Source organism: Sarcophilus harrisii, chromosome 1, assembly GCF_902635505.1.
Source record: "Sarcophilus harrisii chromosome 1, mSarHar1.11, whole genome shotgun sequence".
Lineage (NCBI taxonomy): Eukaryota > Metazoa > Chordata > Mammalia > Dasyuromorphia > Dasyuridae > Sarcophilus > Sarcophilus harrisii.
In genome coordinates this window covers 254,625,838-254,649,975 of record NC_045426.1, presented here as the reverse complement: position 1 = coordinate 254,649,975, position 24,138 = coordinate 254,625,838, and the positions used below count along the sequence as shown (strand labels likewise).

Here is a 24,138-nt window from a genome sequence, read left to right as displayed (position 1 = left end):
AGGTTGTTAAAAAAAAAGTGTCATTCCACATATTGGTAAATGGAGTTCTCTCTAGCGATATGTAATATTGATGGCACAGATGTAGTTGCTATAACTTACAAATCAGAACTTACCTTATAAAATAGCAATACAAGGATTATTATTCCTATTTTAAATATAAGAAAATTGAAGAAAAAGAACTTTGGAGACTGAATTTGGATCAAAGCATAATGATTTCACTTTTTGTTGTTTGTTTTTTCTTGTGTTTTCTCCCTTTTTTCTTGTGTAGCATAACAAATATGGAAATCTGTTTAGAAGAATTGCACAAGATTAACCTATATCTTAAGGGGAGAGGGGGAGAGAGAGGGAGAAAAATTTAGAACACAAGGTTTTGCAAAGGTGAGTGTTAAAAATTATCTTTGAATTTATTTGGAAAAAATAAAATGCTATTAAGGCAAAAGAAAAGAAAATTAGGACTCCCAGAATTAAGAACAATAGATTTTGAGTCAGAGTTCAAAAACTCTCTGTTACTTATTAATCTCATATTACCTTGGCCAAGTCATATAGGATGCATTTTTAATTCTCTAGCTTCTAATTGAAAAATTTCCTTCAATTATTTAAAAACATTATTCTGAGAAAAGTCCATAAATTTCATCAGAATACAAAAGAGGCCTATGATGCAAAAAAGATGAAGATCCTCTAGATTCAATGGCCTCTAAATTCCCTTCAAATTCTAAATCTATGATCCTATAATTTGTCCAGGGTCATTCTAGCCAGAGCCAGGATATATCCAGTGGTGTGCTTAGATCTAGCTCATACTGGTTCTCAGGAACCAATTGTTAAATTTTCAATGTGAGTACCTATACCTCAGAAAAAATGCTACAAATTTTGTTGATTGTCTAGATTTTAAAAGTTGATGGGAAATATGTTAATAATAAACTTAAAAATACATCCTGTATTTTTACAGGATGGGGGGGGGGCGGGAAGAGTCGGGGCAGAGAGCTTGTTGTTAAACATTTACCAACACACCACATCCTAGCTCCTGGCAGAATTCTCTCTTATAACCCAATCCTGTTACAGATTAGCATATTGAGGACTAAAAGAGAGAAGGCTCATTTAGGATATTAGTGGCAGATACAGGATGCAGGTAAAGATTCTTAACTCACAGATTTGTGTTTTCCAACTATCCCACATCACTGTTTTCACAGAGTTAGCATATAAAGAAGTATTCTAGCTTATTCAGAGACAGATTTGCCAAAAAAATATGCAGCTACAGATGATGGGCAATCTTCAGCCCCTCCAGGTCATCCAGCACAGAAAACAGTCAAGGTAAAGAAAGCAGAGAAAGACCCAGCCTCCTTGAATTTACAGAATGATCTATAGGAAGGAAGGGGATGTCATTATTTTCTCTGTTTTACATGTAAGAAAAGAGAAGACACCAACATGACATGGCTTAACTATGATCACAGAGAGTTTATTTAAGATCCCAAATTTTTAATATTTGCATTTTTCCCCGTTGATATCATCCTTGTAATTACAACTTGCCTGGCTATTCTAGGAACTTCCTAACAGGCCTTCCTGTAGCTCAAGAAGCATCTTCTGCACAGAGCCTTTCCCAATTCCCACATTCCCTAAACTATCTTTTATTTAACCACTTTGTGTATATGTATATATTTATGCTGGCTATATTAGAATGGAAGCTCCCTGTAAACAGATAGATAATTTCATATATTGAATATATGAATATATATATTCAATATATGAAGTTGTACTTGTTTCCCCAGTGCCTGGCACACTGAAGGCATCTAATCAAAAATTGTTGATTGATTCCCATCAATCTTCAGCCTCTCCACTTTCTCCTACCACTCCATCCTTCAAATTATTCCAAGAATAATCTTTCTTAAGACTAGACCCAGACATATCACTCCTCTGGGAAAAAAAATCTTCAGTGACAAACTAATTTATGATATCATGTTAATGACTGGTAGGGGTAATAGGAATTTTAGGTGCTTCTTAGCCCAAAGGAGTGCCAAAGGGGTAGTTTGAGGCACTAGAGCAGGAGAGGAAAGGAAAAACTGCCATTCTCAATTCCTGGAAAGTATTTCTAACTTCCTTCTCTCTTATAGAATCCCTCTCTTCTTTTAAAGACACAGAGAAATCATGAGGACCTGAGTTCAAATGTGACCTCAGACACAAACTGTGTGACCCTGGACAAGCCATTTCAAACAAACAAACAAAACCCACAACCAAAAACAAAAAAGCCGAACCAAATACAAGGCCCAGCTTAAGCAACCAACTTCTATGTGAAGCCTTTCTATAATCTCTTATCATACTGGCAGATTTGGGACTCTAAGCCAAGTCTTCTGACTCCTGGTATACTGCTCTTTCTACTACATCATGCTGAAGGTTAATGGGAAGGCCTCTAACCTTTCCCTCCTATTTCTTCCCCTCCTGGGTTCTACAGTGCCTAAAACTGCATCATTAGAGCTTCTCTCCTTTGGGTTAAGGCACTAAATGTCCTTCTTACCCCCATCATTAACACTTACCTAAATTAGTTTGTCAAATGCTTTCAAGCAAAACAGCAAGCTAAAAAAAAAGTATTTGCTAGGTGGAGAGAGGTCGGGTACAGAGTACTACCTAGGGGAGATGAGAACAGGACATCAAGGAGGGAAAGGAGAAAACTCTGAAATGAGTTGGGGTAGACTACTCAATACAGGCTTCTGAGATTTCCAGTTCTTAAAGGACTGGCCCTAGTAGGCAGATAATGAATCTAAAGTCTTGGAGGGGAGTGCTAGTAGGGGAGATTATGAGCTCCTCAAGAGCAGTTTTGTTTTTATCTTTTGTTTCCCCAAATACTGTACTAGCACTGTGGCCAATACACAGTAAATACTTAATTCACATTAGGTGGAACCCAGCAACCAAATCTCTATTTCTCCCTTTCCTCATTCTAAATTCACCAATTCGTTGATCTAGATCTGAGGAGAAAAAAAAAAGGTATCCTCCCCTCAATCAATCAATAAGCATTTATTAAGCACCTATTATATTCTAGGCAGATACAAGTACAGAGAATGAAATAATCTCTACTCTCAAAGAATTTACATTGTATTGTGGAGTTTACAGTTTTATATGAGAAGAAATTGTAAACCAACCGCAGCACAAGGAATAAACCATGTGATCTAGACAAGTGTTGTGGGAGTGCAGAGCAAAGAAAACTCACTTCAGCTGTTCATGGACTGGGACGACTTCATGGAAGAGGTAGCCCTTGAGCTGGATGTCTATCCTTGAAGGATACATAGGATTTGGAGAAGAGATGAAAAGATATCCCAGGTGAAAGCAAAAAGCATAGGCAAAGATATAAAGGTCGAAAAATATGAAAGTTGGGGTCGAGAAGTGAAAGGAGGGGAAGACATAGAAGAGCAGAGAGAGTATGGGAAAGAAGACTAAATCTAGATCTTGTTCTTCTCAAATGAGAGGCACCAGGTAGATCCAAGCTTGAGTACCAAACTTCCTTGACCTGACCTCTACATCAAATTTATACAGAGAATGTGGAATTTTAGTATGGGTCCTATCACTGGCTCAGTGTGTGACCTTGTATAAGTCACTTCCCCCAGAATCCGAATTCCCCTTCTAAATTGAGGGAGTTGGACTGAATGATCCTTAAAGCCCGTTTTCTAGCCCACATTCCATGATTTCTATGATTTCCCATAATCTAGGGCTTGTTGAAGTCTGGCCAGTCATTCTGGCTGTGAACCAAACAACCTCAAGTCAAGAGGTTCAGAAGGCAGCCTCCTCCCACCACCCACAAGGCCAGCTGTTTGATTTAATTCATTTTTTTTTAAATGTGCTTGGAGAACTATACTCCTCCCACAAAGGAGAGCAGGAAGGTTCAGTTCTGTCCCAGTCCAGAAAAAGAAAAGCAGGTGACAGGGCTTGTCTATGGCCTCTCCCTACACCTCTCAGCCCACACTGCTCTGTCTGGCCCTCCTGCACCAGCTAAGACCCTGCATCTTAGCTCCCCCCACCTACCTCCCACCTTCTTCAGTCCCCATGTATCATACACACAGGTATCTTCTCCCACTCTTCCAGCCAAGAGTCTTCTCAATAAAAAAAATAATGCCTTGCATTTTAACCATAGTGATTCTGAGAACAGCCCTCTGAGACAGGCAAGACAGATGCTGTGAATTCCATTTTACAGATGAGAAGGAGGCTGAGAAAGGGAATAGAATCAAGACTCATGGGATCATAGGACTTTGGATTAGAAGGAACCTAAGAGAATATAGATTTAGAGTTGAAAAGGGTCTTTAAAGACTATGTAGTCCAACTGGAGGCTGGGTGGTACGGTGAAGGGGAGATCACAAAGGTCTTGTGCAGTGAGAATTGAGATGAGTTTTAAAGGAAGCCAGGGAAAGTAAGAGAGATGAGGAGAGAAAGCTTTCTAGGCACGAGGGACAGCCAGGGCAAAGGCAAGATGCCTGGTGTCCTGTTTGAGCTGCACTCCTAAAGTGCCTCTTAAAGGAGGGCAGGGAGAGAAGTCTCCAAGAGAAGGAAGGTACAAGAAAGCTAAGAAGCTAGGAGGAAGAATTGTGGTGGGATGCTTGGGGAGAGATGAGGAAGTTTGGAGCTAGAGAGTGAGACAGACTCAGCTAGGATGAACTATGGCTCTAATTCTCCTGTAAAAATATAAACTTTAAGAGGACAGGGACCCCATCTCATCAAGACTTTGTGTCTTCTCAGGACCAAACACAGTGCCCTTATACATATACTTTTCCTTTAAGAGTTTTTCCCTTTCATTAACAGCCAAATAGAGTGCTAGGTCTTAAATCAGGAAGAATTGAATTTAAATCCAACCTCAGACATTTGTGTGGGCCTGGGAAAGTCATTTAACCCTATTTGTCTCAGTTTCCTCATCTGTAAAATGGCTGGAGAAGGAAATGGCAAACTTTTCCAGTGTTTTTGTCAAGAAAACCCCAAATGAAATCAAGAAGAGTCAAATACCCTGACTTTACAGTAGACAAGCTAAGAATGGTTTTTATGTGCAAATGCATGGAATTGAGAGATAGTAATCTTTAAGAAATGAAAGTAGGACAGTTTGGCTGGAATATAGACTGAAGGGGAGCAATGTTTTTTAAGCCTGATAATATCTACTAAAATCCAAGTCTGACCATGTCATTCCATCATCCCCACTCAATAAATTCCACTGGCTCCCTATTACCTCCAAGAATAAACTAAAATCCTCTGTTTGACTTTTAAAATCTGACCCCCTTCTATCTGTCCAAGTCTTCTTATACCTCATCCAATTTCTACAAACGAGAGTCACTGGCCTCTCTGCTGTTCCTCAAACACAATAATCCATTTCCCTGTGCCTAGAACTCTCTCCCAAATCATCTCCAAAGAAACAGACACAGATAGAAGAGACCCAGAGAGACAAAGAGAGGGGAGAAAAATAGAGACAGAGTCATAGAGAGGAGTCACAGAGAGAGAGAAAAGATTCAGAGTATAATGATCTTTCAAGTTTCAACTAAAATCCCTCTTTCTCTAAGAAGCCTCTTCTTTTTTTATTATTATTATTTTTTTATTTAATAGCCTTTTATTTACAGGTTATATGTATGGGTAACTTTACAGTATTGACAATTGCCAAACCTCTTGTTCCAATTTTTCCCCTCTTTCCCCCCACCGCCTCCCCCAGATGGCAGGATGACCAGTAGATGTTAAATATATTAAAATATAAATTAGATACACAATAAGTATACATGACCAAAACGTTATTTTGCTGTACAAAAAGAATCAGACTCTGAAATATTGTACAATTAGCCTGTGAAGGAAATAAAAAATGCAGGTGGGCCTCTTCTAATGCTAGTGTCTTCCTTCTGAAACTATCTCTGTTTGGCCCTATATATATTTTATATGTACATAGTTTGCATGTTGTCTTCCTCATTAAGACCATGAGCTAAGTAGTACTTAGGACTTTGGGGGCTAGGATGCGGGACGTAAATGTTATAGTAAATTTCCAGGAAATAAATTCTTCCTAAGCTTCTCTACAATATAAAGTCTTAGATTTCTAACTCAGTTTTTCAGTCGTGTCTGGCTCTACATGATCCCATTTTGTGTTTTCTTAGCAAAGATACTGGAGTAATTTGCCATCTTCTTCTATAGCTCATTTTACAGATGGGGAAACTGAGGCAAATAAAGTGAAGTGATTTGAAGCTAGTGTGTGTTTGGAGTTGGTTTTGAATTCAGGTCTTCCTGACTCCAAGACCACTGCTCTACTAAGCCACCTAGTTCCCCAGATTATATTTTGCATTAGAGATAATAATATTCATTATACTTTTGGGAGCTAGGATTGGGACTTAAATATTATAGTAAATTTCCAGGCAATAAACTCTTCCTAACCTTCTCTGTAACTTACAAGTCTTAGATTTGTAGTTCAGCTGACTGGATCTTTTGTCTCCTGACTCCAGCCAGCAGGAGATACTGACTGGAACCCACCCTAAACAGCAGTTTATCACCTCACTGGCTAGGAGAAGATCCTGGGAAAATGCAATCTTCTGTCAAGAGCTCCTAGGACCAACCCCTCCAGTACACAGGGACCTGGATCCCTCTTATTAGTATTCCCTGTCTCCAAGCAGCATTGTTTATAGAGAGTAGACTTATCAGGGGTTCTTAAACTATGGCCCACAGGCCAGATGCAGCAGCTGAGGACATTTATCCCCCTCACCCAGGGCTATGAAGTTTCTTTATTTAAAGGCCTACAAAACAAAGTTTTTGTTTTTACTATAGTCTGGCCCTCCAACAGTCTGAGGGACAGTGAACTGGCCCCCTATTTAAAAAGTTTGAGGACCCCTGACTTAGCCTTTGTGAAGGTGTTTTTCTTCTTCTCATAGAACTTTGGAAAGAATCTGAACTTGTAGGGCAGAGGACATGGTTTTTCTACCTTGTGATCTTGGCCAAGTCATTTAACTTTTTTTATTCTTGGTTTGTTCTGCTATGAATGAGGAAGGCTAGACTAAATGATCTCTCAGATGCCTTCCCAGCCCTAAATCAATAATCCTATGATTCTCACTGCATCTTTACTCATGTCTTTCTGTTTTTACCTCAGCTGTTCCCAGCTGACATCACTGTGGATCACTTCCCTTTGCTCCCTAGGTAAAGATTGAGCTACCTTTTTTTTAAAAAGGGTTTTATTGACAACTGTAGAAAATAAGGAAAAATTAAACAGAGGCCAGAAATACAGAATTGCAAAGCTGGGGACTCTCGTAATAATAATATTTTACATTTTTAGAGTACTTTCCTTCCAATGATTACCCTATGAGGTCAGTGGGGTGAGTGTTATTACCACTTTACAGATAGAAAAATGGAGGCCCAAACTATACATAAAAGAGAAGGTTGGTTTCTAAACTAAACGGTACCCACTGATTTAGCTTCTAAATCTGGCCCACCAACCTGACCATCTACCATATTAGCCTGGGAGGACAGCTTTCAATGTGTCTTCCACTCTGCTTTCAAATTAATTCCTTATCCTTTTGAGACCCAAAGCTAGTATCTTTCTGGCCCCTTTCACCAACTTCCAGAGATAGCACTTTTAGATTTCTTCAGTTCTCCAGAGTCAACAATTCCCTAAAACAAGTCCCAAATAACAAGACAGGGCTAAGTGCAGGTAATGTAAAGATGAAAAATAACAGTCTCTGACTTCAAGGAGTACACATTCTACTAGAAAGGGATTATAACCTGTGCTCAAATAAGTATCATAGAGGGTTCTGTGTAAGAGGGACAAAAAAGAGATTCAGCAAAGATGTTCTAGAACATTTAAAGAGGAAGGGAATATTTTCAGCTATAGGAATCAGAGAAGACTTCATAGAGGAGGTGGCAACAGAGCAGCTCCTAGGAGGAAGAAAGGAATTTCAAAAAGCTGAGATGAGAAGTGTTTCTATTCTGGGCATGGCAGATGGCCTTTGCTAATGGATGGAGGAGGCAGGAGAGGGCAGGATGAGACTGGGGAACAGCTAGAAGTCAATCTGATGGGGATTTAGAGCACATGGATAAATAGTGTAACAGTAGCCTGGAGGACCCTAAATGCCAATATTTTGTTCTATAGGCAAAGATGAGCCATTGAATGGTTTGGGGCACGGAAATGACCTGTGGATGGGGAAGACTTGTTTTGGCAATTGTAGAAAGGTTAGATTGAAGAGAAAAGACACTGCAGAGGGCCGGAATAGCCATGTAATTACTTGCTGCTGTACATACAATGTCCATTCCCCCATCCCTGTGCCTTTAGTAGATCACCATACCTGGAATATACTTCCTCCCCTCTACCTCTTGGAATGTCAAGAACTGTCTTCAACACACAACTGCCTTCAACACAGTCCTCTCCCCTGTTTTTTTTGACTCTTCCCTAGCTTTTAGTGCCCTCTCTCCTTTTTTAAAGACATTTAGGTAGATAGAGTTCAGGAAAACCTGAATTCAAATTCTGATTTAGACACTTATTAGCAATTCATACAACCTCTAGCTCAATTTCCTCAACTGCATAATGAGGATAATAATAGCACCTACCTCCCAGGGTTGTTGTGAGGATCAAATGAGATATTTGTAAAGCACTTAGCACAGTGCCCAGAACAGAAATGCTTAATAAACGTTTCCTTTTTTTCCCCCCTTCCTATTAGAATGTTAACTCTTTGAGGACAGATACTATTTTGTATCCTCAATGCTCAACCGAATGCTGGTATATAATAGCTGTTTAATAAATATTTGTTGATTGATTGATAGGGTGTGATTATAGCAAACCAGGAAAAGAAGTGATGAGACTAAGCTAAAAGGGTAGTTTCATGAATGGAAAGCAGGGGCTAGATGTTAGAGCTGTCAATAGAATTTGGCAACTGGTTGGATATGGGGAAGTGAGGGAAAAGGATGTGAGTCAGATTTTGATCTGGTATGATCAGGAAGATGGTGGCAGGAAGGGTCATGGTTAGTGTAGGAGATAACAAGTTCTATTTTGGACAAGTTGAATCTGAGGTACTGGCAGGATATCCAGGTGGAGACATCCAATAGGCAGTTAGTTAGAAATATGGGATTGGAAGTCAAGGAAATAAAAGAGTTGGAAATATAAATTTTAGGATCATCTTAACAAAGATGACAATTAAGACCATAGGAGAAAATGAGAGTATGGGCAGACAGGAAAAGAGCTTCATGGAGAGTTCTTCAGAGGACACTCACACTTAGAAAGGAGGACGAAGAGGAAGAGGATAAACAGAAACAAAGGACTGGAGAAGCAGAAGGTTCTTCAGTGGCTGACAAGTCCAAGTCCATAACCCAAAAGGAATTCCCACTACAACCTATACAACAGGTGGTCATTTAGTTTCAGCAGGAAGTTCTCCAAAGAGGGGAAACCAGTACTAACTTTTCATGCAGCTCATTCGACTTCTGAACAATTAAATTTAGCTCTTTGCAACTTTCATCCCCTCTAAGGTCAAATCTACAGGCAGTCCTTAAAATACTAAAAGATAATAATTTCCTTGGATCATCTCCAAATTAATTATCTCCAATATAGAACTTACACAAAATGGACTCAAACCTTCACTATCCTGGTTGCCTTTCTCTAGAAAATCTCTTGCTAATCAACCTCTCTCTTAGGCTATGGTATCCAGAAACGAACAAAATATTCCAGATGACATCTGACAGGGACAGAGCACAGAGAGATTATCACTTCCTTATTTCTTAAAGCCATGCCTCTTAATACAGCTCAAGATTAAATTAGTTTTTTGGCTGTCTCATCTGCTGACTAAGTCCACTAAAACTCCCTACATCTCCTTTTCAGACAAACTGACAAAGCAGGCCTTAGCTCTCATCTTGTACTTGTAAAGTTGATTTTTTGGATACCTAAGTGTAATATTTTACATTTATCTTATATATTTCATCTTATTGGATTTGGTTCAATTTCCAATCCAGCATTTAACTCATAATACATGAACTTGATTGAAAATTATTATCAAAATATATGCATATATTATCACACATATGTATAAAATTATACAAATACATAATTTATATATATTATACTATATATAACTATATTTCAATAGAATTGCATTTATTTGTAACCCTATGCATTTTATTTTATTCATCAAAACCATTCTTCTGAGAAAGGGTCCATAGGATCCATAGACTTGATTTCACTAAACTACCAAAAGAATCCATGATATAAAAATGGTTAAGAACTCCTTCACTGCACTGTTTCTGAACTTTAAGGAGACTAAGGAAGAAGGGTCAGTTAGGAGAATTTTTAGGAGCAGTATCATAAAAGCCAAGGGAGGAGCAATGGTTAATGGTGTCAAAAAAAATTTTTTTAATGGTGTCATATATTGCAGAAAGGTTCCACTAGTCCTTCTAATGAAAAAAGGATGATTTCTTTATACAAGCTATTTTGTTGTCATTTTGAATTATGTCTGACTCTTCTTGACTGCATTTGGGGTTTTCTTGGCAAACATATTGGAGTAGTTTAGTGGGGGTAAGTGACTTGTCCAGGATCACACAGCTAGTTAAGTTTCTGAGGCCATATTTGAACTCAGGAAAAAGAATCTTCCCGACTCCAAGTCTGGCGATCTGTGCACTATGGTGCCACCTAGTTGCCCACCACGCCACAAAGAATATTCCTGAGATAAAATGATAAAAATCAAAAAGCTGGATTTGGAATCACAGGACCCAGGTTCAAATTTTGTGGCTGTCACTTGATGCTTGGGCGACCTTGGAATCTTAAGAAAGTCAATTAGGATTCTGGTTTTGTTTCCTCATTTATAAAATGAAGTGAATTAGGTTTAGTGATTAAGAGGTCATCAGTAACTTTGGACAGTGCATTTTCAGTTGAATAATGAAATCCCTTTTCTCCGGTATTACCAAAAGAATCACCCCAAAATTGCTCTATACCTCAAAAATAAAATAAAATAGATGAGGTAAAAGGATTTTTAAAAACCCATCCAGTTCGAAATCTGTATGATCTCACACTACTCAAAAGATTTAAAACTTATTCTTCCCTGGATAATCCTTAAAGTCCCAGTTGTGGCTCTCTGGTCTATATCTCTTTTGTATTTATCTGCTCTCCCTCAACATCTCCCTGTTTTGATGCAGTATTTTCAACTGTTTATAACCCACCTGTAGTTCTGAGTTCACCTCAAATTCAACAGCTTCCAGATAAGATTCACTCTGTCATCAGCCTTAAAGTACAATCTCAACTTTCCCAATTTTTTTTAATGGCAACACTCTAGGTTCAAAACCATGTATTCATGCATGACTCGTGATCTCTTAACTCCAAAAATTTCCCTTTCTGTTCCTTCTCACTCTCAACCAAATTGTTGTTTGTCCTTCCTTCTCAAAAAAAGACCATGATATCAAAAAAGTGATGCCATTACATGCAAGTGAATTGGATTTAAGTGAGAGAGGGCTAGGCAAGATCACCTGCCTCCCTTTCCCCTCCGGAGCCAAGTGGGTCCAGTGATCAAATATAGATCTGGAGGATTGTAGATGGCCCTAGATGAAATGGGAGACCTTGGGCTTTTTAATATAAGGTCTTCAACAGGTCTCAATTTGACTGAGGGATGTACCCATTTAGGGATGAAGGCTAGGTAATAATTAGGGCAAAGAATCTCCTTTTTCACCTAGACCAAAAAAAAATCTAAATACATAAATGAGTGAATGATTCTGGGAGGGGAAGACCTTCAGGGTTTCTGGCCAAAGCAGAAATTATTGCTATTTACATTCAAAATGAGTCAATCAAGATCTAAACAATGCCCAAATGGGATTTGACCGAAGACTGGTTGGAAGACATCAGTATAAGTATCAGCTCTAAAATTAGTAAACCAAGATTTATTAAGTATCTAGTAGTTGCCAGGCATAATAATAGACAATGGGGATAAAAAGAAGGGAAAAAAAAGAAAAAAAAACTTTGCTCTCAAGAAATTTACATTTATTTAAGGAAATAACATGAATACATACATATGTATGTTTGTGTAAATGTAGGTTCAAAGGATGTACAAAGTTAAATTGGATGTGACTGAATGATTGGACGACAACAAATTTCAGAAAAAGAGGCATTAGCGTCTAAGGGAATAAGATTTCATGTGGAAGATGGTCCTTTCCTTAAGGTTTTAAGAAATTAGAGATGCTGAGGCACAAGTAAGGAGGGAGAACATTCCAGACATGGGAGATAAGGCTATTCAAAGGAAACGGAATGCCATGACAATAGTCTGTGGTTGTGAGACCTTGGACAAGTCACCCGCTATTCAGTTTCCACATTTGTAAAATGAATATAAGACCTCAGAAGGTACTAGGGAGGAAAGAACTTTGTAAATTATAAAATGTTTTATAAACATGAATTATTCCTATCCTCTCATGATTGCATAACTAACAATTGTCTATTGGTCTTGGTCTTTCTGTCTCCATTTTAACCTCTTTCCTTCACCAATCTATCTTGCACGCCTTTGGCAAGTTATTTGTCTACTTAAAATACCATTCCCTTATGTATGGTCTGACCAAATAAGAACTCACCTTGGCATTCATGGGTTTCTAGAATCTGGCATCATTTTCCCTTCTCCAATCTGACCTGCTGATGAATATGTGCTTCCACTCTAGTCAGGCCAGGCTATTGTCCTTTTCCTTATCTACCTGCAGTCCTGTGCCCACCTGAAATGACCATCACATTCTTGTCTGCTGATCTGAATCCCACCCATCCTTTAGGATTCCTCAATTCCCACATCAGAAAAATCATAGGAATTAGAAATGAAGACAACCTTGGAGATCATCTATTTAAACTTTTCACTTTACAGAGGAGGAAACTTAAGGTCCCAGAGAGCTAAAGCAACAGCTGAGATTCAAACTGCACTTTGCACAGTGTTTGGTACATAGTAGGTGCTTGATAAATGCTTGTTGACTTGAATCCAGGTCTCCCCCATTCCAAATCCAGTACTCTTTTCAATGAACTCCTCATTCTTCTCTGTGAAACCTTTTCTGAATACTGCAGTCACAAATACTCCTTTTCTCTGAATCTTCTGGCATTGATCATTAATACTAGAACTGAGCATTTGATTGAAAATCATCTTTTTCTCTCTAGTTATCTGGCTTGTGTGAGTACAGTTCCCCATTCAGATTATAAGCTCTTTGGAGGCAATATCATATTTCTTTGGTGTTTCTCATGATGCCTAGTTAGCACCATGCTGAACACACAGAAGGTGCTCATTGAATGCACTATACACAAGGACTTGGCCCGTGGTCAAGTACACAGTAACCATGCCCTCTGCACAGCCCCCAAGGGTTCACACAATTAAAAATGTCTCCCACTGTCCACAAATATCCTCTTTTTCCCTAACATGCCTCTGGCAATCAAGACTAGATGGCACTCCTCCAGCCCAGTCAGTCTCCCTGAGCCTTGCCCTCTCCTCAGAGCCACTGAGGTTGCCATAGAGAGAGAGAGAGAGAGAGAGAGAGAGAGAGAGAGAGAGAGAGAGAAAAGAAGAAGAAGAAGAAGAAGAAGAAGAAGAAGAAGAAGAAGAAGAAGAAGAAGAAGAAGAAGAAGAAGAAGAGAGGAGAGAAGAGAGAGAGAAAGAGAGAGAGAGAGAAAGAGAGAGAGAGAGAAGAGAGAGAAAGGATGAGGGAGAGAGAGAGAGAGAGAGAGAAAGGATGAGGGAAAGAGAGAAGAGAGACTGAGAGAGAAGAGAGAGAGAGAGAGAGAGAGAGAGAGAGAGAGAGAGACAGAGAGAGAGAGAGAGAGAGAGAGAGAGAGAGAGAGAGAGAGAGAGAGGATGAGGGAGAGAGAGAGAGAAGGGGGAGGGAGAGAGAGAGAAGGGGGAAGGGGAGAGAGAAAGGGAGAAGGGGGGTAGGTGAGTGCCAGGCACTCCAACTCTGATCATTCATAATGAGTCACCTGGCCTGAGCCCAGGCCAGGGCCAGGCACCAGATGTAGCTGGCAAAAGAAGCCTAACTCTTGGTTGTTTCTCCATTCTTCTCAGATCAGAACCAGCTCGCAGCCTCTGGCGTGATACACCTTCTTCCCTCAGGCCTTCTGCTGCTGGCCAGATGCATATTGGCCCATGGGTGTCCTTTCCCCTCCAGCTCCACCCCTACCCCCAAAACCATCACCATCATCACAAGGCAGGCAGGACTGAGGGCTGTGAATGCCGGGAAGGGGTGGGTCCTAGAACACTGCTGAGGAAATCTAGGACCTCTAATTGAGTGTCACTGTGACATCATAGAATTTCAAAAAAGGAAATTTCATTTTCCCAGAGTCATATAAGTAGGGTACTGGGAGATGGGGAAAAGCCTAGGTAAAAGAAAAAGACAATAAAAAAAGAAAAAAGGGAGTTATCTTCATAGAAAAGCCATGGATTCCTGTTACAGAATGAAACTTACATATTTGGACAAAGCCACTTTTGTTTGACAGTTTATTTGCCACAAGGGAGGGTTCATTTATAATTGGGCAGGTGAATTTTGAAATGGATAAAGAGCTAGCAATAATGATAAAAGAAAAGTAGAAAGAAAAAGAGAAAAGCAGGTCACTGGAGCATGCACAAGAAGCTGTGCAAATGAAATTCAGAGGGAGAAACAAATAATCACATCAGTTGTGAAAAGAGCATATTGAATTTGTTCTATTAAAAAGAGAGATTTACAGTTTCATATAAGATCCTCTTGAGGTTCTTTTGCACATGGGAGTGTTTGTTTTTGTTAATCACAAGTTCAAGTTCAGAATAATGAAAAATTAAACTGTTTTTAAAGATAAAGGAAAGGAAAGGGGAGTGAGAGATAAGAGTGAAGAGGAGGAAAGAGGGAAAAGAAGATGTATGTGAAAGAGAGAACAAGTTTCCGTCAGTGACAAAGATGGCAGAGTTGGTTAAGAAGGATGAATGACCAATAGATAATGTATGCTCACGCCACTGGCTGCTTCTCACTCCCCTTTCCTCTCCCCATCTCACCTTAACCTTCTGTCATCCCTGAAAAGTTCTGGCTTGTCCTTCTTGGGAAAAGGAAACAGAAGTGTTTCCAGGGCATGATGTGCTCAAGGCTATCAAATAGTTCCTTGGAACCTTGCCCCAGAGCGTGGGGCAAGGAGGGAGAAGGAGAATTAGCCATCAATCTCCAAGAATCCAACCTTAGCTGAAATGGTGATGGTGATGCCCAGGGGTAGATAACTCAGAGGCCCCACATTCAAAGTCATCAACCTGCCACTGTCCTCCACTGCTAGCTGACCAACATTTACAGTTGCGCTAGTATCCCCCTGGCACTAGCTCTGGCAGGGCAGCTCCCAACCTTTGACTCAGTTCCCATAATCATTGAGAACAAAAGATGTCAATGCATTTTTTAAAGTACAAATTGCTCTGTAAGTGCAATGTATTATTATAATTATTCCAGTACAGTTTCAGAAGTATCACCTTATTCTGCCTCCAAAAGAGATAGCCAGGCTAGTGCATACAGTTCAAAAATATGAGGAATCTCCAGGATTCTCCAGAGACAGACCCTCCAGGAGAGTAATTGGATTTTCTGCCTTTTACCCTTCCCTCTCCCCTATAATTGGTAACTATATTCACTCTCTCTCCCCTCGACCTTCTGCCCTCCTCTCCAAGGACAAATTAGAATTATAGATGCTACAAGGACACTGGACTTGAAATCCAAAGACCCAGATCTACTTCTTGATACTCAGGTATTTTTTTAACCTTTGGGGGCCTTTCTATTTAAATGAGGCATGTAGGTGGTGTGACACTGTTGGGAAAAGACTGGGGTCACAAGATCAGGGCCCAAATCCCAACTTGACATTTGATATCTGAGTAGCCATGAGCAACCCATTTCATTTCCCTGAGCCTCAGTTTCCTCATCTGTAAAATGGGAAAATGAAAGACCCGGGGTTCCTTTCAGCTCTAAGAGCTATAATCCCATGATCCTTAAGTTGTCTTTTGGTTCTAGATGCTATAACTTATGATCTTCCATTGAATGGAACTTTGGGGTAGGTGGGGATCAGGATAAGACTTTTAGATCTGAAAACCTAGTCTCCACACAAGAGAGACTGAATAGGCTCCTGCCCCAAGTACTCAGTAGAGAGAAGACCAATACACTCAGAGAGAGTTAAGGGACCAGAGCTCTCAGGGCAGGGACAAAGGTGCTTTAGAAACCAGGCCAATCCCTTCAAGTGTTCCCCAATTTCTCATTGAGAGTCTCATTTGCTATACCATTGCTTCATGATGGCAAAAGGGGATACCTGACCGTGAACAGTGCCCAGATCAGGCAAGCTGGGAAGAATGATGTGTCCAATCCCATCTTATCTGGTAATCACATACAGTGCACATCTGAGAACAGCTTTGGGGTTTCTTGTGGTGATCCAAGACAATTCCAAGATACTTGGGATAGAAAATTTCATCCAGAGAGAGAATTATGGAGACTGAATATGCATTGAAGCATAGTAATTTCATCCTTTTTGTTTGTTTTCTTTTTCTTTCTCATGTTTTTTTTCCCTTTTGGTCTGATTTTTCTTGCACAATGACAAATATGGAAATCCATTTAAAAGAATTGCACATATATAACCTGTATTGGATTGCTTGCATTCTTAGAAGAGGGGAGGTGAGGGAGGGAGAAAAAATTTTGGAACACAAAGTCATACAAAAATGAATGTTGGGGCAGCTAGGTGGTACAATGGATAGAGCACCAACCCTGAAGTCAGGAGGACCTGAGATCAAATCTGACTTCAGACACTTTACACTTCCTAGCTGTGTGACCCTGGGCAAGTCACTTAAGCCCAGTTGCCTCAGAAAAAAAAAATTGAAAACTATATGTATTCAGAAAAATAAAATACTATTGAGGAGAAAAAGAAAAATATTTCCTAATGTACAAGTGGATTTGGGAGAACTTAAGGTGCTGCATCCTCAAATCTTTGTAAAGTTCTTAAGAGTTTCACTTCTATTCTGATGTAAAACCAAAAAGGTGAAATTATTACATTTATATTGAACTCTTACATTGTTGTTCAGTCCCTACTATGTGCACAGAAAAGTAAGGCTCCCTGTCTCACTCTTCCTGAGCTGAGAAAGCCCTTCATTCCCACCCCAAGCGGGTCATAAACGGCCAAGGACTCCTAACCCCAACAGTTGGCACTCATTGCCACAGATAATAGAGACAGAGGAAGTCAGTAAGAGATCCCTACAGAAGAGTCTGATACCCATTCTCACTTCTTCTGACCAGTTTATCTTAGAAGATTCCTGCAGCACTGTATAAACAGATTTCTGCTCAGGGCCTTTGATGCAGGATATGGAGAAGAGGGATTGGGGAACCAGTAGCCAGGTAGGGGACAGATAAACAGAATCCATGTCTTATTTAAATTTTGTAAATTTCTAGGCTCCTAATACAGGGTAGGTGCTTATAAGTGTTTGTAGAACAACCACCTTTGGATCACCTACTCTACACTTCCTCTTCCAGCTGTGGACCTATTCTATTTCCTCTCCCTAGATGAAAGAGGTGATGGCATGATGGAGGAGTATGCTTCCTACTCGTATGCTCTCCATCACCCCCAAGAACCATTTCTCTTCCCTGGCACAGCCTCCTGTGTTCTCCTACCCCCAGAAATGAGCCCTGAGCCACTATTTAGTACACTCCAGATAAATACCTTCCCCTTCCTCTCCTCAAGCGCCACAACCACAGGCTCTTCCCTTACACTTACCCCAAGCCTGGGAGAACAGAATACTGCCACCCCCCACCCAGCATGCATACACACACACACACACACACACACACACACACACACACACACACACCATTTTTCTGACTAACTTCAAGGATCCTGGAATAAACTTTAAGTATGTGAACAAGGTGGGACTTGGGGTCATTTCCCTAGCAGAGAAGGGGAATGAGGGACTGCCTCCACTCTCAAATATCTTTGTGGGAAGGGAGGGAAGTCCAGGAACTTTCCTCAATAGAAAACAGAAAGCACTAAAGTTTCTAAGTGTAAAATCTAAGTCCCCCACCCCCATTTATGCCTCCATCAATCGCTTAGAAAAGTAACCCACAGACTAGCCTTCAGTTTCCCAACCTGTCCGGAGAGGCCACAGCCCGCCCTGAGACTGAAATTCAAGTCAGTGCATCCATATACAGCCGCGGCAAGGCGCCTTATTGGAGTGGACACGTCAGTGGCAATGTAACGGTGATCAGTTGCCCATCATGTTCACTTAGGTAAATGAAGGAAGGCTGGAGAGAGGGATTCGGGTTAATCTTGCCTATTCTAGCAAGAGGGGGTGGGATGGGGTGGGATGGGGTGAAAGATGGGAAGGGAAGAGGAGGGTCTGAAAGTGATAGTTCATGTTCTGAGGAATGACTCCTTTTTGAAGAGGCGGAGGCTGAAGCCGGGCAAGGCACCGCTCTGTTTGCCTCTGTAGGAGGCAAGATGCACAAATCGTTTGCATGCTCTCCCCTTGCAGGAGGCTGAGGCCGATTTCCACTCGGTGTGGGTGAATTCTCTTTCAGAAGATTAAGAGGCAGGCAGTAGCAGATAACCCAAGATTCACCTTAGTGAAGAGGTGGGGGAGGGATGGGAGGCGAGAAGGAAGAGCAGAAGACATTTCTTCACCTCCCTTTCTCTCTCTTCCCCATCCCCATCCTTCTCTATTGAAAAACACTTTTGGTTTGCTATTTGTATATTCGTGTATGACCTTAATCATAGAGAAGGCTCTAAAAAACAGCATGGGCAAAGGGAAATGAGATAAACATGTTATCCTCTGAGTAATTTTCTTTTCTTCTACCCCATCTGAATTGCTGCTTATTGGGAAGGTTGCTGGGTAGTTTGTAGGGAGATGGAGCTGGAGAAGGAAGCTCTTGGCTCTAGGTCCACCACAAAAGCTGACCATATTTAGGTGAGAGGGACTGTAGTATAGTGGGGAAATTGCTGGAAACAGGGCACCAGGAGCCCTGGGATCTCCTCTTGACCATCTGTGCTACTCTCAGCTAGTTACTTAACCTCTCCAGCCTTGGTCCTCTCTGAAACATGTAAGGTTTAGATTCGAGGTTTGTCAAAGCTCTAAAATTCCCTGTTCTCCTTCCTTCTGTTTCTAATAGTCTATGATTCTATATTTGTTGCTGTGAGGAACTAATGCTATCTAAGGAGTAATGCCCTCCCTTCCCCCAAAAAAATGATTTAGTTTTTGGTCCCATCCTATATAAACTAATTGGCAATATAATATAAAGGGTAAACAGTAGACCTTGGCATCAAGAAAAGCTGTGTTCAAATCCTGCTCTGAGACATATTGATTATATGACTTTCATCAGATCACTTAATCTCTCATTATTCCAAGCAACTCTATTGAGACAAGTTGCAGAGCAAAGGCTATTCTACATTGGTAAAAATTTTCATTATGGAATTATCTGTTAGCAATAAAATTATAAGTCATTTTCCTTCCTCTCTCCAAAAGAAAAATCAAACTGGAAATGCAGTTTCCACTCTCTAGGCTCAGTTTCCTCCTCTGTAAATAATGGAATTTCACTGGATTGTATCTAGTCTTCCTGCCAACTTTAACATTCTCATAAGCAGACTCATAATATAGACTAAGGAGCCTTTGAATTTAGCTAAGACTAAGACAGTGGATAGTATTTCTACTGAAACGAAGTGGATGAAAAATACTCTCTAATTCTCTTTCCAAATATTGTTTGCTCCGTAATTAAGGCTGACTTCTTTAAAAAAAAAAAAATACAATTCACCAGAGGAGTTGTCAGGGTGCTAATTAGAGGCAGAGGGAAAAAAAATTAAGATTTTTTTTTTTTTTACTACATCAGAACTTAGTATGAGATGATACTATTCAAGTGATACAGCTGAGTTTGTTCAATTGACAAGAAACTAGGCGTTTTCAAGTCACTCGGGTTGTCATGAAAGAATGGGCCCTCTCTGGAAGGTCTTTGAGAGGAGAGGGGGCAGAACCGAGGCAGATCTAGGGTTAAGTATATGGTCTGGTTTTGGGGGGAAAGCAGGCAGGTTGTATTGCAATCTGAAACACACACACACACACACATACACACACACACACACACACACACACACACTTCAGCCACATCTCCCCAAACCTCCGACAGGGAAGGGAGGATAGGAGTGGGTGCGGGGAAGAGACACACAATTGCAAAATTACAAAGTTTCCCACCAGAGCCCAGAACGAAGGTTACAATATAAAACTTGCAGGGAATAGAGAGGCAAAGAGGCGCTGAAGATCAGTGACAAACATAGAAATCGAGGCAAAATAGAAAAGCACCAGTCAGCACATCTCCAGATCACTCACCCAAAAAAAAAAAAAAAAAAAATACCCACGCCACCACCACCACCCATGTTCCCTGCACAACCTCGTCCCTATTCTAGGCTGGGGAGGATTATTTTTAGGGATCTTAAGGGAGCCAACACCCCCAACGTCAGAGCCCTGGGATCAGGCTGAAGCTATTGGGTTGAGCTGGGGGATAGAGGCGACTAGGGAACGGGGAGTGGGGGGGGGGGGTGTAGCTTAGTTGTTGCACGAATTCCTTATTCCTCCCACCCACCCGCCAATAAGAGCTTTTAAAGCAGAGACTTCATGAGCTAAATCACGCTTGGCAGTCCCTGGAAGGAGGCCGACGAGTGAGGGCAACCGGCCTCGTCCCGGGTTCAGTGGGGTTGGGCAGATGTCTCTGTGTCTGTGGTTTGTTTCTGGGTCTATGTTTCAGTGACCCCCCCGGCCCTTCCCCTTGCAGCCCCCCCCCCCCACTGCGGCCGATCTAGGAGGGGGTCAGGCCCGCCACTGCTCCTTACCTCGCCGCGGCCGGAGCCCCCGTGGAGCCCGGTCTCCTGACGCCGGCGCTCCCTCCAGTTAGCTGCTCGGGGAATCCAGCCAGTCGCTCCTCTTCCCCGGAACACGCCCGCGGCTGCCGCTGCCGCTGTCTCCGCTGCCGCTGGGGCCGGGACTGGGGCTGCATCTCCGGCTCAGGTGCGAATCCAATCTCTCCATGCTGAAGAGCAGAGCCAGCCCCCCACCCACCCCCACCCCAATCAGGGGCGTCCTCCTGCCTCCTCTTCTCTCCCTAACCCCAGCCAAATATATATAAATATAATAGAGGTGACCAGTTTGGGGTGGAGAGGTCGATTTAAATAAATCAATGTTTGGATTCTGTGGGTTAAAAAAAAGTCCCCCACCGAACCCCAGCTAATCCAGAAGCGAGGAGAGCTGGCCCCGAGCCTCCCGTCTCCCTCAAGAGCCTTCACCCTTCAGGGGGCTTCTCCTGATGGACTGAGCACCCATCCTGGACGGAGTTTCCGAGTACGGGTTTCTTGGGTGGACCCGGTTAGCTCTGCCGGGGTTGGACGCCTGGATCCCTCCCTGACTCGTGCTATTGGCAGCGACCTGGCCCCTCTGCGCTCCTCTCGCTCGCTCTCTCGGTGTCTCAGTGCGAGGTCCCCCCGCCCCCCCCGCCCCCCCCCAACCTCCCCGCCTAAAACAAAGGGAGAGCTAAGCTTCCAGAGAGTAGGGAACATATGGAATTACTTGAGAATACAAAAACCACATTCATTTCTCTTTTTCTCTCCTCTCATTCTTTGTCTTCGTCTCTGTGTGTCTCTATCTTTGAGTTTGTGTGTGTGTCTGTCTCTGTCTTTCTCTTTTTCTCTCCTCTCTCTGTCTCTGAACTTCAATCTCTCTCTCTCTCTCTCTCTCTCTCTCTCTCTCTCTCTCTCTCTCTCTCCCCCCACCCCTTCTCGCCCGCACTTTATTTTTTTTTCCAAGGCAAAGAAACACAAGCACTCGGAGAAGCAGTCTCGGACTCCCACCACTCTTCACTCCCTCTCCTACAGCTTTAGTTCATGAACAGCAACTACTCTTAACTCTTTCCCGAAAACCCACCAGTCATGGCCTATAGGAGCCTTCCTTCCTCCCACCCTCGTCTCTATAGCTGGGCTGCTCTATTTTTTAGGGTTCTCCCACTCCATCGTTCCCTTCGCTGCCTTCTCTTGAGGCCCCTCCAACACACATACATGCTTGTCCTCCTTCTCTTCAGATGGCTCTCCCTCTCTTCCCTACCCTCTTTCTTTCTGTCTTCTCTTTTTGCATTTGTCTCCTCGACTATCTTCTCTTTTTCGCCAAGTCTTCCACACTCCCCACCTCCTATGCACACCTATACATACTTTCCCTGAAAACCTCTCCCTTCCTCTTCCTAGGATCACTTTCCCCTTTCATCCCCTTTGCCCCACATACACCCAACCCTTTGACCTGATCCTTTCTCTCCATCCACTCCCAAGAACCCCACTCTGGGAGTCCAGGCAGTGTCACCAGAGGCTGCCTTGTCCCCACGTGCCCCTACTTCTGCCAAGCAGCTTAGGGCCCATTGTCTCTCTCTTTAGATCTTTCCCCTGCCTCCTGGGGGCTGGAGATCCACAGTGAAGGAGTTCAGCTCTTTTATCCACCTTTTCCTCAGCCCCATCTGGCCTCTCTGCCTTTAAAAAAAATACACAGACATTTTCATGAACTACTGTTTCTCTAACCACTTTCCTGCCCAAGGAAAATACAAGTGATTTCTAAGCTGTGTTCTTTTCACATCTAGCCATGGTTATTACACATAGCACACACATAGGTATATATATACATATGCATATATATGTGTGTATATATATACACACAGATACATACATATATATTTCTCCTTTGAGATTGCCCATTGTCAAGTTCACTCTTTTACTTTGATGTTAAATATAATTATGTGGCAGAGAAACATGGAAATTGACTACAAGACTCTGACCGATTAGGACGGAGATCTGGCTGAAGCCCAGAGCCTAGAAAGGAGGCATCTGGGAGGTAGGGGGAGGAAAGGGAAAAAAAAGCCAGCTACCACACTATGAAGCTGGTTTCACTGCAAACCCTTTTTCTATTTCTTCCTCTCTTTTATCCCCTTCAATCGCCAGTCCTTGCTAGGCCAAACTGTGGCTCCTGGAGGCTCTTAAGTGCTCTTAAGCCAGGATGTTGTCCAGAGGAGTTGGCATCGATTGGATCCGCAGACTTTCCCCTTCTATAAGGGGTATTGACATACTTTGCACTGATATTGGGGGGAAAGAGGGTGGAAGAAGCTGGGAAGCAGAGCCACAGGAGGGGAAAGACACAAAGGCTCCCTCTCTCTTCCTCATCTGGCCTAAGTAATGTTCCCATCTGATGTATATATATATATATATATATATATATATATATATATATATATACATATACACACACACACATGCGCACATACACAATGAATATATAATATATTGATATCCTGTATTTATGTAATATTCATGACATATGTATGGCTCTGTATACATATACATGCTCACACAAGGAATATATGCAGACACATTGTGTGCATGTGTTGCACATGTGTGCACATGCATGCACATGTGTATATGCACACGTGTTTCTGAGGTTATAATTTGGGAGGAAAAACTTCTTAGAGGAGTGAGTTTGGTGCCAGGTTTGGGGGACATGGACAAAATCTACTTCTTTTTCTTTGGTCTAACCCTAATAAGTCTTTTTTAATTGACTGAGAACCACGATATAGTCCTCTCTCAGGGGACATGCCTCTGGGGAGGCGGGTGGGACACAATGATCTTTTCCGACTTCTCCTTCCCCATGATTGGCAAGGGAAATGACTCACACTGTGAACCCCAGGGATCTGGCCTTATAGCTGGAGCCAAAGGGGTCAGAGGCTTCATTGCTATGTGAAGAGTGAGGTGGGCTCCAGGTAGGCCCAAGGGTTTATTAGATTTTCTTTCTGAGCTAGGTAGAGATCTATAGAAGGAAGTCAGGAACATACTGACTCTGCAGCACCTTGGCCAGACCTGAGCTGTAGAGCTAGTCAGTCACCCAGCAGCACGTGGAACATAGCAGCTGCTCGGTGAGTGCATGTTGACTGTCTGAAAGCCTGTGAGAGGAGAAAGAAGGACCAGGATTCTCCTGTGAACATGGGATTCAAATTAGACATCAGTAAGACCTTCCAGATCTCTTTAACTCTTGAAATAGGTAACTAAAAGAAGTTATAGGTGGGTGAGTTGGTGCCAAGAGGTTTAAAATCCAACAACTAGGAAAGAAATCCTCATTAGTCTAGAACCGTGGTTCCCATTTAGTGGTTCTAGAACTCCCAAGTGATTTGTATGAAAAATTCTTTAATAACACCTTAATC

At 41.8% G+C, this 24,138-nt stretch overlaps 1 protein-coding gene across 2 annotated transcripts in view; it reads right to left on the bottom strand.

Annotated features, from left to right (window-relative positions):
* Positions 1 to 21,389, bottom strand: part of LOC116419591 (ATP-sensitive inward rectifier potassium channel 12) — a 130,098-nt gene extending 108,709 nt beyond the window's left edge. Inside the window, exon 1 of one of the 2 annotated variants that reach the window (XM_031940481.1) lies at positions 20,750 to 21,389. The gene's annotated coding sequence lies outside the window, so the exon portion shown is untranslated. The remainder of the gene's footprint in view (positions 1 to 20,749) is intronic. The other variant, XM_031940486.1, reaches the window with a different exon arrangement.
* Positions 21,390 to 24,138: the final 2,749 nt, after the last annotated feature.